General features: G+C 41.2%; 1 long non-coding RNA gene across 2 annotated transcripts; it reads left to right on the forward strand.

Annotated features, from left to right (window-relative positions):
* The first annotated feature begins 13,617 nt into the window (after positions 1 to 13,617).
* On the forward strand, positions 13,618 to 18,078 carry LOC308301878. 2 transcript variants are annotated; one of them, XR_013962918.1, is made up of 8 exons: positions 13,618 to 13,808; positions 14,564 to 14,604; positions 15,010 to 15,056; positions 15,670 to 15,743; positions 15,848 to 15,956; positions 16,551 to 16,626; positions 17,234 to 17,310; positions 17,594 to 18,078. It is a non-coding gene; the product is annotated as an uncharacterized lncRNA (long non-coding RNA). The 2 variants fall into 2 exon arrangements; XR_013962917.1 differs by having other exon boundaries at positions 14,564 to 15,056.
* The last annotated feature ends 445 nt before the right edge of the window (positions 18,079 to 18,523 follow it).

The raw sequence follows: 18,523 nt of genomic DNA on the forward strand, positions 1-18,523 counted from the left end.
TGTTCAGGCGTGAAGAGGAGGAGCGGTGGGTCCAGCTTGACTGGCAGTGTGTGAATTGCCACCCCCTCCGGTGACCCACATGAGTTCTCCGTCTCCCCCACCGCCACCACCCGCTCCCCCCTCACCCCCAAATCCGTCGTTGTAAAAAGTTTGACGGCAGCTCGCACTACTAGGAGAGCGTTGCCAGTCTCGCCACGTGTGCGTATTAGAAGCTGCTGACTTTTTGGGCTGGTTTTTCTGTAAAGTTGCAGTCGCAGGTTGCACTTTTTTTTTTGCCTTACCTTTAAATTGTAGTTATTTGAACTTGGACTTGCTTCCAATTTTTTTTTTATTATTATTGTTTAAAACAGTTCTCAAACATATGCGTGTCACGGCCGGGCTACACCAAGCCGTTTTGCGCGCGTCAGTGCGTATGTGGGGCGTGCCCGCGTATGCGCGTTTTGGATAGATCCAATGTATATCAATTCAGCCGGCTACACCAGGCTCACGGATAGTGTGAACCACGGATACGCATGCCGTAAAAATAGGATCGGTTCTATTTTTTACATACGCGTATGCGTTTTGTACACAAACTATCTGGTCTCCCGCACATATACGCCCTCCTTGGTGTAGCCAGAGGCTTTTCGCACACGCACAGGCAGCGCATGCATACGTGCGCGTTTTCTGGTGTAGTCCGGGCGTCAAGGATGCCCCAAAATGAATGTTTTTCTCTGCAGACCACAATCTGAAATTCCTTTGAAATATATTCAAAATGTTTAACTTTTTTTGTTTTTTCAATAACTTTTTGAAAATAGCATGTCTACAAGCTCAGAGTGTGAGCTTGTAAATCGTCTATTTTCAAATAGCCAATGCATTTACAGTAGCCCAGTCACTTATTTTGGGCTTGTTTTCGTAGACCTGGCTTATTTCTCTCTCAAAATCTGGCATCAGTGAGCGTTGCCTGTCCAATCTTGTTTGGATCTGATGATGTTACGGTGTAGGTTATTAACTGCAATAAAATGATTAATTCTGAGGGATTAAGCGGTGTACTGTACTGTATCCCAAGCGTACGGTACAATACACGGCCTGCCAGGCCGCTTAACAACTCAAAGAACCATGGGGAGCAGTGCTGTGCCACAGAGGTGTGAAGATCGTCAGTGTCGAACCCTGAGTGAAATGGACCTGTTGCAGGGAAGGGGTACAGAGAGAGGAGGAAGCTTACCCAATAGAAGTGGACGGGCATCCAGAGCGGACCCTTAAGCAGGTTGTTGGTTTCGCTTTGTGGCCGATACTCTGGAGAGACGCGTCCCATCTGTCCCGCTCTCACCTTGCCACTGTATGTGCTCCAAGCTGGCCAGCTTGTCACGTCTGACTGGTTGCTGCAGGGCTGATCCACTGAGGCCCACTCATGGACCACGGAGAGCACGAACCCATCATCAATCACACAGATGAGCAGCGCATACCACAGGGACCTGTTCTCCATGACGGCTTGGGATCCAGATTTCTTTTGGCATCCTTGTTTTCTTTCCTTTCTTCTTTTTGTACAGGGAATTGATCGGGTAGCAGTGGAAATGGTGCGACCGATAGACAATTTGGCCGTTTTCTTTCAGGAAAGAGCTGAAAACCATATCAAAACTGCTGTACGAAGGTTTTTCGAGAAAGCTTCTGTCAATAGTACAGCATGTCTGGAGTGAGAATGTATCACGTTATATTACGTATCACACAGTTTGTCATCCCCTTTATAAATAACGAGATGAAGTGATAGCCTATAATTGCTGGGCTATTTACATTCCTAGAATATTAGCCTTTTTTTTTTTACAGCAAGTGGTTATAGCTCTCAAACAACAAATGCTGCACTATACTGTATTAACAGACACACAGAACAAATACATAGGCCACCAGCTCGACTCCCAAAAGAACCCTTTATATTTTTCTTTGAGATGTTTAATTAGACTCCAGACATTCATTGTTCCTATACTTCTCAGCCCTGTGGCCCAGAAACTAGCCTGTAGTCTAAAGGCCATGAACTAATGCCACATCCTTCTGCCCAGAGACTAATTGAACTCATGCTGTACCACCTGTGAACATGGTGAGATAATTGCCATTTGGGAGACCCAAAGAGCATGAAGTGGTAATAAAGTGTGGAGGGCAGGAGGAGGTCTGTGTGCCTCTGTCTGGTAATTGAAGAGTAGAAATGCCATGTGACTTCGGCCATGCACCAGGTAAAGAAGTTAAAGGTTTATTCGCAGGGGCCCCCATTATGGTGACGCGTGTGCTTGCTTGCTTTAACAGGGAGGTCAATTATAATGGAGCCGCGCTTAGGTTGTCGCCACAAAGTGTATAATCAAGGGGTGCTACTGGGCTAACCGCTAATCCATAGCTGTGCACTTGAGCATGCCCGGCTATGTGCTGGCCGTGTGGGGTTATTCAATGTGCACCCATTGGTCTGCACCCAGAGGTTCGCTAGATTCAATTATCATCAATACCTCGTTCTCACACAAGCTGGATAGCTATTGTACTGGGCTGGGAGGGAATGCAATTTGTGTTTTATTTTTTGTTGTTTTTTTCACTTCAACAATTACACGCACGCACGCACGCATGCACGCACGCACGCACGCACACACACACACACACACACTCTCTCACAAGGCTATATTGGTACCAGATAAACAATAATGTCGCATACAATAAATACATCAACACTCAGCACTCTGCTACGGTAGATACCAGAGCTCATGATTTTAATCAGAGTATATGCGTGTGCATGTTTGTGTGTGCCATGTAAATAAGGGAATGTACATTGTTAGACACAACATAATTGTTGACCTACTAGTTAAGAACATTTATACGTTCATATGTTTCATCGTCTGCCAAAATCTATTAGCACTCTTGTGTTTCAACTGCTATGGTCATGTGCAATAATGAAAATGATGCCTTTTCAGATGTCACAGCTAATACACCAGATGTTGTTGTTGTTGTTGTTGATAATGAGGACAGTAGAGAAGTGACCATTTTGGAAGTGGCATGCACATTTGACCACAGTCTGGAAGAGGCATTCCTTACCATGGTGCTTAACTTAGTATCAACATCTTGCTTGTGTTCATATTTGGAAGCCTTGGTAATGTCCATAAATCAGTTGTGAGAGGCCTGCAGATTGCAGGAATGCCCAAGCCAAGAGCTAAGGCATTGGCAAAATTCTGTTCAGTGTCTGTGATAATTAATTGGCAGTCGTCATATATGGAGGAGGTGATGCTTCCTGTACCCATGATCGGTAATTTCAGTGGATATTGTTGTTGAATTTCCCAAGTTTGTGCATCTTTGTTTGTGTTCAAGAATTTCTTGATAAATGTGAACACAAGTAAAGATTTTTAAGTGTGTGTGCGTGTGCATGGGTGCTCGCAGGCAAGCATGAGTGCATCAGGAGCACCTGTCAGTCAGGTAACTAATCACGGCCTTAGCCTTCAGTACAGGTGAATATCAGCCTAGGATTTGCCTTGAAAGCCCCCTTCAATCATCACACCCTCCTCTCAGAGGGCAAGTTGACTTTGATGATATTAACTTCGCTCTCTCTCTGCACATCGCAAATAAGGCAGACCCCTTGTATGAGGACTTCAACATTTATGAGGAGATTTACTTTTGTAGGTCTGTGCTGTCCCTTTGTTAATACCCATTAAGACCTGATGCCCATTGTATACCTTATAAATCAGTGGTTCTCAAAGTTCTTTGTGCCAAGGACCCCCAAATCGATATATACCATTTGGCCGTGGACCCCCATCTGAAAATGTTTTGTGCCAGGGAGATTTTTTTTTTAAATGTTCAGAAATACCAGAGGTAAAAGCTCGCAGTGTGGTACAAAGTGATGCGCTGTGTATCTGCTATTTTTGATAAGCTAACACTGTAACTAAAACAACACAGTTGCGTTCCTGGTTTTAATAGGTTAAAAGTTTTGAGAAACCTTATAGACACTCTGGTAGTTTCACTTCATGTACATTTGTCTTGAAACGGATACAAAATAATGAATACAATTATATTATTCATGATCTACAATTGTCTGTTCTTTGAGGTCTCTGTGTGCAGGGAGTGACTTACTGTACAGAGCTTTGAAATACATAATATAATAATAACAATCCACTGCAGTTTACCTGATTGCTGTGTAATTCTACTCTAGTGGGACAAATCCAGAGAAATTAAGTATTTTTTGAACAATATGCTAGCATTAGCTTTACCTTTACATCATTCAAAATAGACTCATCTGTGTACCACGATGCCTGACATATCCCCTTTAAACAAGAATCTGAGTAATTCACCAATTAAAGTGAATAATTGTGTCTTTTAGTTGAATATCATTTGTCAAGTACATTTGAAAATATATAACTGAACCTCATCCTCTGCATTTACCCAGTCTAACTATTGGGAGCAGTGAGCGACTATTTTTTAACAGTGCTCGGGGAGTGTCTTCTTGCTTACAGGGACACCTCGACATAGAGCCAATCCCAGTGTCCCCTTTAATGCCTTAAGCCCTGAACCCTCACAGACTTAATTGACGTCACCTCACCTGCCTGGTATGTGCTTGTGTGTAAGAGGCTGCAAGGCCTCAAAATGGTATAAATAGGAATGGGACAGTGCTTTGAAGGTGAGTCCTTCATTCATGACCCTTTTCAATAACTTTTAAAACTCTTACTTGTCCTTAATTACAGTAGTTGGTGCTTTAAATGGCTGTGAGCGTTTATTGTGATTATTCTCTTAGGCTATTCTGTATATTTTGCGTTTAGTTCAGGGTTTGTACATTATTGTTTCCTTATTATGTGTATTTGTACAGATTTGGATTATTCTATATTTTTAATTGAGATATTTACGTTTTTAGAAATGAAATCATTTTCATTTATATTAATGAAATAACTTTATTAGTTCATCATTTTGACTTTAATTATAGGTACATTTTCTAAAACGGGGGTTTTGATAAGAGGATTAATATTACACTTGAGTTGAACGTTGCATCCGAGAGGACAATATACGCACCTCTTCTCACAGCTCCAGTTGCCAATGGCACTTGCCACCGATGTTGGACCTGTAACTCCACCTCTTATGTCGAAAAACTCCACCGATTTATCGATAAATGGTAAATGGTGCATTTATATAGTGCCTTTATCCATGGCTTTTTACAGAGATTGTGCATTACATTCACCCATTCACACACACATTCATACACTGATGGCGGAGGAAACCATGCAAGGCACCAACCTGCTCACGGGATGCAACTAGGGGTTCAGAGTCTTGCTCAAGGACTGTTAGACACTTATTTGGGTGTTATGGTGCGTTCAAACATGGATAGTTCGAGCGGCAACATTTTCGTCACATAGATCATAGATGACCTTTTTGCTGTTGTCATATGAAAGTTTCATTAAGCTAAGTTTATGTGAACGGTCAGTGTGAACGGTCTGTCTCTGTGGACAGTGTCTCTGTGTGGACAGTGCCACACACACAGACGTGTGCGTGCTTACACATACTCTTCCTCGCGCTCTCTCCTTCTGAAAAATGTTACCGACTAATTACTTGGGCCAGCAGAGCGCGCATGCTGCGTTTGGCTGCGTATGTAGGTATGTAATTAGGTAGCCGTGTGTGTTTAAGCCCGTAGCCCAACCAGGGACCAGCATTTCTGGCAACATTATCATTAACAGCCAATGAGGGACCAGCACTCCTGGTGACTGACTTACTGAAATATTAACATAATTCTGGTTAGGGTTAGGGTTTAATTTCTTCGAGCACATTCAGAAAAGCAACTGGCGACCCCTCTAAATTATTTGGTGACCCCTCGGAGGGTCGCAACACCCAGGTTAAGAACCACTGCCCTATGATGGTTCCCTGCCAAGCGATGAACATTTTGCGAATGCAGAACATTATTTATTGCTCCCATTATATACCTCCCAAGGAATATAAAAGGAAGGTGATGACATCTACGTCTCACACCGAAGGTTCTGTGAAATAACTGAGAGAACTCAGAGTCTGAGATTTTCCTAGCTCTGGTCCAGAGTGTTCTGACAGGCGGCTGGCTAAAAGACTAGACCAGGATTTCTGTACCCCTATACGAGGGCTCAACTTAAGTCTTGCGTTGAAAGTCTATTCTCCGCGTTGGGAAACCCCTCAGCACCCCACCCACTCTGTAAAATACACTATTTTTGTCATGAAATAGAACGCACCCACCTCGAGCCACCCAGCGGCCACCGCAGACACAACCCGGAAATAAGCGGCGGTCGAGTTGGATCGAGTTGGATGCGTTTTATTTCATGACAAAAATAGTGTGAGTGGGTGGGGTGCTGAGAGGTTTCCCACCGTGGAGAATAGACTTTCAACAACGCAAAACTACCTTTGGTTAGGTGAGTAGCGAAGTAGTTTTGTTTATTTTGACTGAAGTTGAGCCCTCGTAGGGGTACATAAATCCTCGTCTAGTCTTTTAGCCAGCGGCCTGTCAGAGCTGACGCTCTGGACCAGAGCTAAGATTTTCCTATCTAGTAAACTAGCAGCCTGGCCCCTGTTGTGATCACTCCTTCGCTGCGTTCCTGTCACATGTTGCCTGAGTGATCCGTGACCCGTTGCCATGTTTGGTATCCACTCGGCACGCTGGCAGATTGCTGAGCCTCCAGCGCATGCATCAGCCTACACAGGTCTAACACAGAGGTCCAGTAGTACCACTGCTGCACAACACTTGCTTCCAACACAACTTTCCAACTTCCTCCACAACCTGGGACACAACTTTAATCACCTCCGGCAGAAGAAAATAAATACATTTTTCTTCTCTCATTTTTTTCCCTTCTCCCAGTCACTCTATTTTTAGAGTCTTGTCGAACCGATGTGCATCGCACTGTAGCTCCCCCTTAATTTCCACTGTATATAAAGAGAGTGTAAATGGGTCAGAGCCCTGCTGGATAGGACCCACCTACTGCAATCAGCCCCGCAGTGGTGGAAAAAGTAATCGCATTTTGTACTTAAGTGAAAGTATCAATACCGCAATGTAGAAATACTCTGTTACAAGTAAAAGTCTGGAATTCAAAATTGACTTGAGTAAAAGTACAAAAGTATTGGTGTCAAAATGTACTTCATGTACCAAAAGTAAAAGTACTCATTATGCAGAACATCCCATTTCAAGTTTTCAAATGTATAAGAATCTTTTGAAAATAGCAGATCTACAAGCTCCCGCGACGCATTGGGAGCTTGTGGATCAGCTATTTTCAAATTGCCGAAAGGTATATAGAGCTGAAGTTGTTAAACGCCATTCCGTTTTTAAATATCTTTACGTTTTGTCATTTTACAGTGACTGCATTACCCCCTCGTAAGCATGATGGTACATCTCAAGGGGTTTATCCTAGGACAAATCCTGCTTGGTAATTTAAGTCTGAGAATGTGCAAATGTAATACGGTTCCATTTGGTTCCATTTATTCAATCTCATGGTTAAACTATTAACACTGAGGATTTGACTGTGTATGAATGAAACATGGTACTCTGGGGTAGGGGATGGAAACCTTCCACATGTGTTCAACATGAATGAAGTCGAGGCAACAACAAGAAGCGGATGTTTTTGCCTGACAAAACGGTTGAGCAGGAAAAGCTGTGCTGCAGTCATCTAAGGTCCGGGGCATTTAATTCCCTCACATCATGGAACTACGGGCGTAAATGTGCACGTGCATGTGAGTGCGAGAGCGTTCGTGTGTGTGTTTGCACGTTTCTACGTCAGTGGCGTCAGTTCAGCAAAATCTTGGGTATGGCAAAGATGGGAGTCGTCATGGAAAATAGGCATTACATTTTGGATAACACGGTTCTATTGTGAGAATAGCAGATCTACATGCTCACAACGCCTATGTAGATCGGCTATTTTCACAATGTCCGGAAAAAATACGACTTTTGTCAGTTTTTTACACAGGTCTCCACGGTTTCTTGGGCTGAATATGGCAGCCTGGAATGGTTTTTCAAGTGCAGCTAAACTTAGCATCTTAGTAAACGTGCCACAATTAACAATAATGCATTGCACCTGTGCAGCTGACCTGCGGAACCTGGTAATATACCATTTTGTCAAGCTGGGGAGAATACAAGTGTGGAGAATATAATTAGAATACCTCCCAGCTGGCACACAACGTCCGTTGACGTTGATTTTTGGTTGGATTTAGGTCGCGACGTCAGCTAACCAAAATCCAACGTTGGACCAACGTCAACTTCCAACGTTGTATCAACGTATTAATTTGACGTCAATTGACGTTGATATTTGGTTGGTTTTAGGTTGTGTTGGTAACTGATCAATAACCAACGTCTGTTCAACGTATTATCCCAACGTCATCCTGACGTCGAATACTGACATTCTGTTGTCGGATTTTTGACCAAACCTCAATGTCTGCTCAACGTTATTATGACAACGTCCACACAACGTTGCAGTCTAACATCATCAGACGTTGATATTTGGTTGGTTTTAGGTTGTGTTGGTAACTAACCAATAACCAACGTCTGTTCAACGTATTATCCCAACGTCAGGTTGACGTCGAATACTGACATGCTGTTGTCGGATTTTTGAACAAACCTCAATGTCTGCCCAACGTTATTTTACTAACGTCCACACAACGTTGCAGTCTAACATCATCAGACGTTGACATTTGGTTGGTTTTAGGTTTTGTTGGTAACTAACCAATAACCAACGTCTGTTTAACCTATTAACCCAACGTCAGGTTGACGTCGAATACTGACATGCTGTTGTCGGATTTTTGACCAAACCTCAATGTCTGCCCAACGTTATTTTACTAACGTCCACATAACGTTGAAGTCTAACATCATCAGACGTTGATATTTGGTTGGTTTTAGGTTGTGTTGGTAACTGACCAATAACCAACGTCTGTTCACGTATTATCCCAACGTCATCTTGATGTCGAATACTGACATTCTGTTGTCGGATTTTTGGACAAACCTCAATGTCTATCCAACGTTATTATGACAACGTCCACACAACGTTGCAGTCTAACATCATTAGACGTAGATATTTGGTTGGTTTTAGGTTGTGTTGGTAACTAACCAATAACCAACATCTGTTCAACGTATTATCCCAACGTCAGGTTGACGTCGAACACTGACATGCCCTTGTCGGATTTTTGACCAAACCTCAATGTCTGCCCAACGTTATTTTACTAACGTCCACATAACGTTGAAGTCTAACATCATTAGACATAGATATTTGGTTGGTTTTAGGTTGTGTTGGTAACTAACGAATAACCAACGTGTGTTCAACGTGTTTTCCCAACATCAGGCTGATGTTGAATCACTGACATGCTGTTGTCGGATATTTGACTGAACCTCAGTGTCTGTCCAACGTTATTATAATAACGTCTACACAACATTGCAGTCTAACGTCATTAGACGTTGACATTTGGTTGGTTTTAGGTTGTGTTGGTAACTGACCAATAACCAACGTCTGTTCGACTTATTATCCCAGCGTCATCTTGACGTCGAATACTGACATGCTCTTGTCTGATATTTGACCAAACGTCAATGTCTGCCCAATGTTATTATGACAACGTCCACACAACGTTGCAGTCTAACATCATCAGACGTTGATATTTGGTTGGTTTTAGGTTGTGTTGGTAACTGACCAATAACCAACGTCTGTTCGACGTATTATCCCAACGTCAGGTTGACGTTGAATACTCAGATGCTGTTGTCGGTATTAGACCAAACCTCAATGTCTGCCCAACGTTATTTTACTAACGTCCACATAACGTTGAAGTCTAACATCATCAGACGTTGATATTTGGTTGGTTTTAGGTTGTGTTGGTAACTGACCAATAACCAACGTCTGTTCGACTTATTATTCCAGCGTCATCTTGACGTCGAATACTGACATGCTGTTGTCGGATTTTTGACCAAACATCAATGTCTGCCCAATGTTATTATGACAACGTCCACACAACGTTGCAGTCTAACATCATCAGACGCTGATATTTGGTTGGTTTTAGGTTGCGTTGGTAACTAACCAATAACCAATGTCTGTTCAACGTATTATCCCAACGTCATATTGATGTTGAATTCTGACATGCTCTTGTCTGATATTTGACCAAACGTCAATGTCTGCCCAACATTATCATGACAACGTCCACACAACGTTGCAGTCTAACATCATCAGACGTTGATATTTGGTTGGTTTTAGGTTGTGTTGGTAACTGACCAATAACCAACGTCTGTTCGACGTATTATCCCAACTTCAGGTTGACGTTGAATACTCAGATGCTGTTGTCGGTATTAGACCAAACCTCAATGTCTGCCCAACGTTATTTTACTAACGTCCACATAACGTTGAAGTCTAACATCATCGGACGTTGATATTTGGTTGGTTTTATGTTGTGTTGGTAACTAACCAATAACCAACGTCTGTTCAACGTATAATCCCAACGTCAGGTTGATGTCGAATTCTGACATGCTCTTGTCGGATTTTTGACCAAACCTCAATGTCTGCCCAACGTTATCATGACAACGTCCACACAACGCTGCAGTCTAACATCATTAGACATAGATATTTGGTTGGTTTTAGGTTGTGTTGGTAACTAACCAATAACCAACGTCTGTTCAACGTATAATCCCAACGTCATATTGACGTCGAACACTGACATGCTCTTGTCGGATTTTTGACCAAACCTCAATGTCTGCCCAACGTTATCATGACAACGTCCACACAACGCTGCAGTCTAACATCATTAGACATAGATATTTGGTTGGTTTTAGGTTGTGTTGGTAACTAACCAATAACCAACGTCTGTTCAACGTATAATCCCAACGTCATATTGACGTCGAACAATGACATGCTCTTGTCGGATTTTTGACCAAACCTCAATGTCTGCCCAACGTTATCATGACAACGTCCACACAACGCTGCAGTCTAACATCATTAGACATAGATATTTGGTTGGTTTTAGGTTGTGTTGGTAACTAACCAATAACCAACGTCTGTTCAACGTATAATCCCAACGTCATATTGACGTCGAACACTGACATGCTCTTGTCGGATTTTTGACCAAACCTCAATGTCTGCCCAACGTTATCATGACAACGTCCACACAACGCTGCAGTCTAACATCATTAGACATAGATATTTGGTTGGTTTTAGGTTGTGTTGGTAACTGACCAATAACCAACGTCTGTTCAACGTATTATCCCAACGTCAGGTTGACTGCTTAACTTACAATGCTGTATGCATTGCAAAGGATTATGCTTTGCTGGGGATAAAAACAGAACATCTCTGGTTAAAGACCACATAAAGTATGCAGTTTAAGGGACAGTAAGGTGTCATTACAGTTAGGGACATCTGAATGTTTATGAAATTAAATTAATTTGGATCATAGCATTCATTGGACTATCAGTGTCTCTCTTGAATGTAATGGTAGTTACAGGTAAGCATGAGCATTCAGTTAATCTTGGATGTGAACAAGACCAGTATAACGGGGGAGTTTATTGGCATGGACATAGTGAACAAGGTATCTAGCAAGAATGTCAAAGTTCCTTGATAAGCAACCCCTGAGGACACTAGCCACTTCATTGGTCCAGCGTACCATTACATTGGCTCAACAAAAAACTAAAGATAGGCCGCAACAGTGCCGATTATAAATGAATGTGGGTTGTCCTTAAAGTCCAAGACCATTTCAATTTCAATGTTTTGAATCCTAAATAAGAGCTAGTGTATCTAATCTGAAATGACAGGAACTTAGAGGACAAGTAGGCCTATATTTCTTCAGTGGGGGTATAACAAAATGCATTGTGGCCTAAACTCGGGCGATAAAGAGAGAAAGACAGACAGACAGATAGGCACACCATGATGCTTATCTAACAGTACACAGCAGAATGCTGTGACAATGACCTCTGAATCTTGCCTAGAGTCCATGATTAAAGGCATATCATTCAGCCACAGAAGGGCTTACATAGGCTAGAAATGGCTAACTGTTAATGGAAAGGTCTTGACCTCAGCTGTAATAGGTCATTGTTGAACATCTATGGGACACCATCAAATGGGGTATACCCATTTAAAGATAAAAACAACATATCCCATAATATCTCCTGGCACAGGGATCATCAATGTCTGTACATTGACACATGTGGCGAGACTTGCCTTTGACCATGGTAGATTTTAGATTTTGTTTTTAAATAACAATGTTGTAATTTTGATCATGAGACTAAATTTCTGTCCCAGTCTCCAGGGTTTCTTCAGGATATGTATGACACTATATTCCACTAGTACAGTGGTTCTCAGTTTATTTGTATTATTATTATTTTTAAGGACCCATAACTCTGAGAGTGTTTATGGGTCCATTTGGTTCCATACACTCTCAGAGTTACAGACCTGTAATGTTCGATTTGGACCGCATTCAAGGAACTTTGAGGTCCCTCTCAACCTGCTTTGAGAACCACTGTGCTAGTAGACATTTGAGACTGGCTCTTTGTGTGCTACTGGTAACATTATTGTCCACTCCATGGCAAAAATATCATTCAGACAAAAATGTCCACCGCAAGCCAGCCTGGGGTATCCACAGTTTAATACCGCATACTATTAACTATGAAGTTTATCAATGTAAAACATTATAGATGTGACATAGAACAAAGTGTACAAATCAGCCCAACATACACAACCCATTATGGACGGGAACCCCTGTTTTATCCCTCAGGCGTTTTTTTCTGAAAACTTAGGTCAGGCTTTAGAAGGTATCGACCTTATGTCTTAATGGTTTAAAAACAGTAAAGATATATGGAATGGCAACCTGATATTAACTGCATTTGTTCTCGAAGTGGGGTCCTTGAGGGAGTTCCAGGGGGTCCCCTGCTAAATGATAGTTAGGAATGAAATGGACCCTTATGGGTAACTCATAGAGTGTACAAATGGAACCAAAATGGACCCATTAACATTGATTTTACAATAAATTGGGGTCTCAGATAGAAATGCCATAAAATGGAGGTCCGTACTTAGACTAATGCATGTCAAACTGGGGTTCTTGCAATTAAAATAGTTGAGAATCACTGCTTGACTCATCAAAATCTTCTCTAATGGAAATGTTTCTTCTTTGAAATGTTTGAGATCCACTACCATACTGTATTCCTCAATGCTTCAGAAGCTTAATATAAAACTATCCTGCTTGAAATGAGTATAATACAATAAAAACATCATCCTGACGTCAACCTGACGCTGGGATAATACGTTGAACAGACGTTGGTTATTGGTTAGTTACCAACACAACCTAAAACCAACCAAATATCAACGTCTGATGATGTTAGACTTCAACGTTATGTGGACGTTAGTAAAATAATGTTGGGCAGACATTGGTTATACAAGCAAATTATCATCTGTAATTAAATCTGATTAAAACACATTTTAATGCCTATCTTTTGGGATATTATAGTTTGGAGGAAACATATGAAAGATGAAGGGAGCCATCTTTGTAGTTACAGAGAGGAACACAATATATGTGTGTTTATGGAAAGCAGTTTGAAAATCAACTACACTGCCCACAATGCAATTGCAAATGCCTGATTGGCTGTGTGTCATGTGACTGTGATGTGGCCAGCTACCACTGGCTCTGCTGAGAGCACACCCCCACTTTGAATCCAAACAGCCCACAGCAGTTACATTTGTCACCAACAGCAAGCATTGAGAGCTGCTTGTCTAAAAGTGATTTAAGATAAAACTAAACTAAATAAAATCACTGTTGATTGTTGAACAGGAAGATAGGTTGCTGCCAGTCTATTTGTGGGATTAAATCTACATTATGGAGACTTTTTGCACACAGAGAAGGAGTTTTGGAGCAGGGAGATGACACAGGTATGTAAAGCTATTTTAATTGATTGCTTTTGCTTCCAATACTTTTTACAACTTCACTATTTACAATTCATACTCCAGTGTTTTCAGCCCTTTTCATGTCAAGGACCCCAAAATCCAAAATGACTATTTGGCTGCAGACCCCTTTTAATATGTGACAGGAACCCTCATTCCTGTAAAAAAGTTTCCATTATATAATGTTTCCAAGGTCCATTATTTATTCAGCAGTTAAATAGTGTTATTGTGACAGTAATCATTGCTATTTATATAGTGTTTGTTTAGTAATGTTAGGTTGGTTCCAGCCTTCCAGGTGGTCCCCAGCTAAATGATGGGGAGTTGATAACCAAATGGACCCCTATAGATCTTTTAATTACTGTAAAATCAAACCAAATGTACAAGCTAAATTATTTTTTACACATGATCTGTATTCCTAAATTATTAGGTATGAGACTGAGAGGCTAAATCTCACTAAATGGTGGTCCATGGCTCAAATGCATAATTGACAAACACTGATTTTGTGCCATGGTTCTCAAAGTGGGAGTGGGAGCTAGAAGTGATTAACAGGAGTGTGTGTGTGTGTGTGTGTGTGTGTGTGTGTGTGTGTGTGTGTGTGTGTGTGTGTGTGTGTGTGTGTGTGTGTGTGTGTGTGTGTGTGTGTGTATGTGTGTGTGTGTGTGTGTGTGTGTGTGTGTGTGGTACATGGCTCATTTGTAATGTATTTTGTAGTCTTTCAACTTTTGTTTTTCTTCTGTCAACAGAAAATTCCAACGTCGAAAAGAAAACCAGTCTATGCAATATGGTAGGTTAAGTCTCCTCTTACCACCCTTTAGCAAAGTCCTTTTTAATCCAGGAAATCCAGTAGTAATCCACAATAGGAAAATAAAAGGTATCTTCATCCTGTGGTATAATATCCAAGATCCAATATAGAATACAGCATGACTTTTGCATGAGACTTCTCCTTCTCTTCTTACCCTGTACTGCCAAAGCTGCACTTCACAGGTGTTACAAACAGGTCTGAATGCCAATCTACTGCAGCCAATCACTGCAGGAACTAGTCAAGTACTAAATAATATACTGTACATGCTCATATTATGCAATGTGTTCTTGTAGATAATTTTGTGTCTAATGCAACATTGTTGTTTGATGGAGTATGATAAAATCTAACCTATTCATTTCCTTTTTCACTCTCTCTCTGTTACATGAGGTGTCTCTGTGGTGGTATGAGGTGATCCTGGGAGCTAAGCCAACCAGGTAATTTACTTAATTAATAATGATTTATTTGAACTGAGAAGCCATTCTACAGCCTCACATTGTGTGTGCTTGTAGATCAGCTATTTTTGTGACTTCGGTCCATTATATCTCCCCTTTAATGATTGAATGATTGCACTCTCCCACAGTAATAAGGAAAAGAAAAAACAACACATGTTGACCATTTTTACACTTTGTTAATTTTAAGCTCAGTGTCAGGGAAGCCCACAATGAGAGTAAATGCCAGCAGAACAATATTGCAAGCCATTTTGGCAAAACCTTGATCGGGTAGCGCACCCACACGTTAGGTTGTGTAGCTCATGCCTCGAATGCCCGATGCTTACAAGCTGTACTTTGTTGTAAAGGTGACGAATCAATGATAAAAATGATATAAAACAATACAAATTGGTATTATTAAAGGGGAGATAATGGACCGAAGTCAAGTTTCCTTTCTTTTTGTGCTGATTTTATTTCCTTTCTCTCTGTGTCTCAGGTGCCGTACGTTGGGTGGCTGCTTGTTCTTGTGACGCAGTGTCCAGTCCTGTCTTATGTGGAAGCAAACATGTATGAACTAGTCACTAGTCTGTTTTCACTTCTCCCTCTCTCTCTCTCTCAGGTGTCTGCTGTGCTTGTCCCGCCTTTCCTTTGGGATAGACATGGTGGTTTCTACTCTTGGGAGATAACAACCAGGTAGTCTGATCATTGTTTTGTACTAAATAGCCAATCTACAAACTGTTGTGCGATGGAAAATTATAACGCTTTGATTGGGTGTCTAACCTCTCTTTCTCTCTCAGGTGGCGTGACGTGTCTGATAGTCCTTTCGGACCTGGTGCCAGTGGTTGACAGGATAGAGGATGGAGAGAGGAGCAACATCTCTGTGATGACCAAGCTTTTAAGACCTTGGTAGGCTTTATATGAGTCACAGTATAAAGTGCATGTTTCAACATGGAAGAAGAGGAGGTTCGCACACTGTTCCAGAGCTCCGGTAAATAGTTATTATTCTATCCTAATAAACTATTTACTGGAGCTCTGGAACAGTGTGTGAACCTCCTCCTTCCATGGTGTGTATATTATATATTCCTTGGTTCGGCACCTGTAAATCTTTGGAGATGTGCTTGCTTCCCTCTCTGCATGTTTCAACATACAATATGAATTAACCCTTGTGTGATGTGGTTTTCAGTGTCTGCATAATTATTTGTTTAATTATTCTAGGCGATGGCCTGTCTGCATGTTTTCATTTTTTCGCAGCTTAACCACTGGAACCCCCTTTTATGACAATGTCATATGTGAAAATTATGTGAAAATAAATAAATACAATTTTGCATGAATGTAGCTTATAGACCCGCTGTTGCTGAGCAGATTTGGTGTAGAGGGTTTAAAAAAGCGGACCACCCTGGGCCACCTGATCAACAAGGGATCAAGAGATTATATGCCATGTTTACAAAAGAACCTTACCCTACTATATTGTTCACAAAAATGTAATATGTTTTTCTTCAGGCTCTTCGGTAACCACATGAAGGGGGAAAAGGAAGGTGGCTTTGGAGAAGACTGATGTATTTTAGAGCAATACAAGGTAACTTCATGTTGACCAAGGACAGACAATTGGCACACACCAATCTGTAAATAATGTAATTGGGCAAAACATGTCCTTCCATTTGATACAATGGCAAGTGTCTTTGATTTGGTGTCTAACCCAGGGGGTTTCAAACATTTTTGACTCGGGTCACCTCGCCCCTGTAAATAATATTTTAATCCACAGCACCCTTGAAGTACACTGTAAATATTTTGAATCTTACACCATTGGAGAAATATCAGTTTCCATTAGAACTTGACTGAAAATAACTTTATACTTTATGTTTAACCACTTGAACCCCAGCATCCCTATTCTGGGAGGAAGGTTCACCAAAAATAGCCGATCTACAAGCTCACAGCGCGTCGTGACATGTTGTGAGCTTGTAGATCTGCTATTTTTGCAGAAGAGAGTTGGCCGTAGATGGAAAAATAACTCCTCACAAATCAGGTCAGTTTTACTTAGTGAACTGATATTGATGTAGTGATATTGATGATCAGATTATTCTGAGACACCCCTGGACTGGCATCAAGGCACCCTAGGGTGCAACAGCACCCACTTTAGGAAACCCTGGTCTAACCTATTTCCTTCTTTCTTCTCTCTCTCTTAGCTGGCGTGATGTGTCTGCTTGGGTCCAGTCGTTGAGAGGATGGAGAGAAGAAGCACCTCTGTGACCAAGCTTTTTAAGTAAGTAAGAAGTAATGCACAGCATAACACAGTATAAGGTTTGGGTGTTCTGTGGTTTTCAGTGTCTTACAATTTAATTCTTCTGGGTGAGGGCCTGCTTAACCAACTGAACTCTTGTTATTTTAAGGTTATGAGGGTGAACATGATGTGAAGTTTTCAAGTTTTTGTATGCATTGTGACCTTGTAGACACACCTGTAAATAATTTAATTTGCAAAACATGACAATGTGGTGGTGTAAGGTTATGACAGCATGTTACATATGTTGTATTCTCTTTTTCTACAGATGCCGTCATGACGTTCAACCCAGAAGCAGAGGACAACCTAAAGCAGCAGAGGCGGGAGACACAGGGGAACTGTCCATTTCAAGAGGGACACTATGGACTGATATAACTTGAATTAGTTCTGGTTGGACCTAAAACCTGGTAGCTCACTGGACATGCAGGCAAGAGGAGGCAGCGGGGGACACAAACGCATGCACTCAGAACTGATTGAACTGACACTGTGAATTCTGGGGGATCTTGGTAGTTCTGTTTGGACCTACAGTTTAATCTGGCAACTCACCGGAATACATTTTTTTAATTATTTTTTGTAGTTGTGAACTCACCGGAATATACTTTTTTAAATAATTTTTGTTGTTGTTGTGAACTCACTGGATTATATTTTTTAATTATTATATTTTTGTTGTGAACACACCGGAATATATTTTATTAATAATTTTGTTGTTGTTGTGGGACATATGCAAGTAAAAAGGAAACTGTCTGGAAGTTCTCTCTGAGGTAGGCTGTGCTATTATTTAATGTATTTCTTTATTTGTCCAGTGTTAAGGTAAAAAAAAGGTGAACTGTTATGTTCTTTTCTGGATCAAGCTTAATCAGACCTAGTGACTGCTGTGTGAGCTACCCTCTATTCACTATTCAGTACTTGACACAATTTGGTGTCATACTGTCATATGTCTGGAAGTTGATGTGATGTTAGCGTTGGTTTTCACGCCCTCTGATGTTTTGCATTTCCAACTTTGGTCATTGATGTCAACCTAATGTTGGGTTTTGACAGCAATGCACCTCTTGCTTACATGTCTAACCAACATTGGAGGATGACGTCTTGCCAACGTTGGGTTATGTTCATTTAACCAAATTAGAACTTGTATCCAAATTTGGAGTTGAACCAGTAATCGTCTACATAACATCTGAGATTAACATCAAGCTGACGTTGG

This window comes from Nannobrachium achirus, assembly GCF_963921795.1.
Source record: "Nannobrachium achirus genome assembly, chromosome: 17".
Taxonomy (NCBI): domain Eukaryota; kingdom Metazoa; phylum Chordata; class Actinopteri; order Myctophiformes; family Myctophidae; genus Nannobrachium; species Nannobrachium achirus.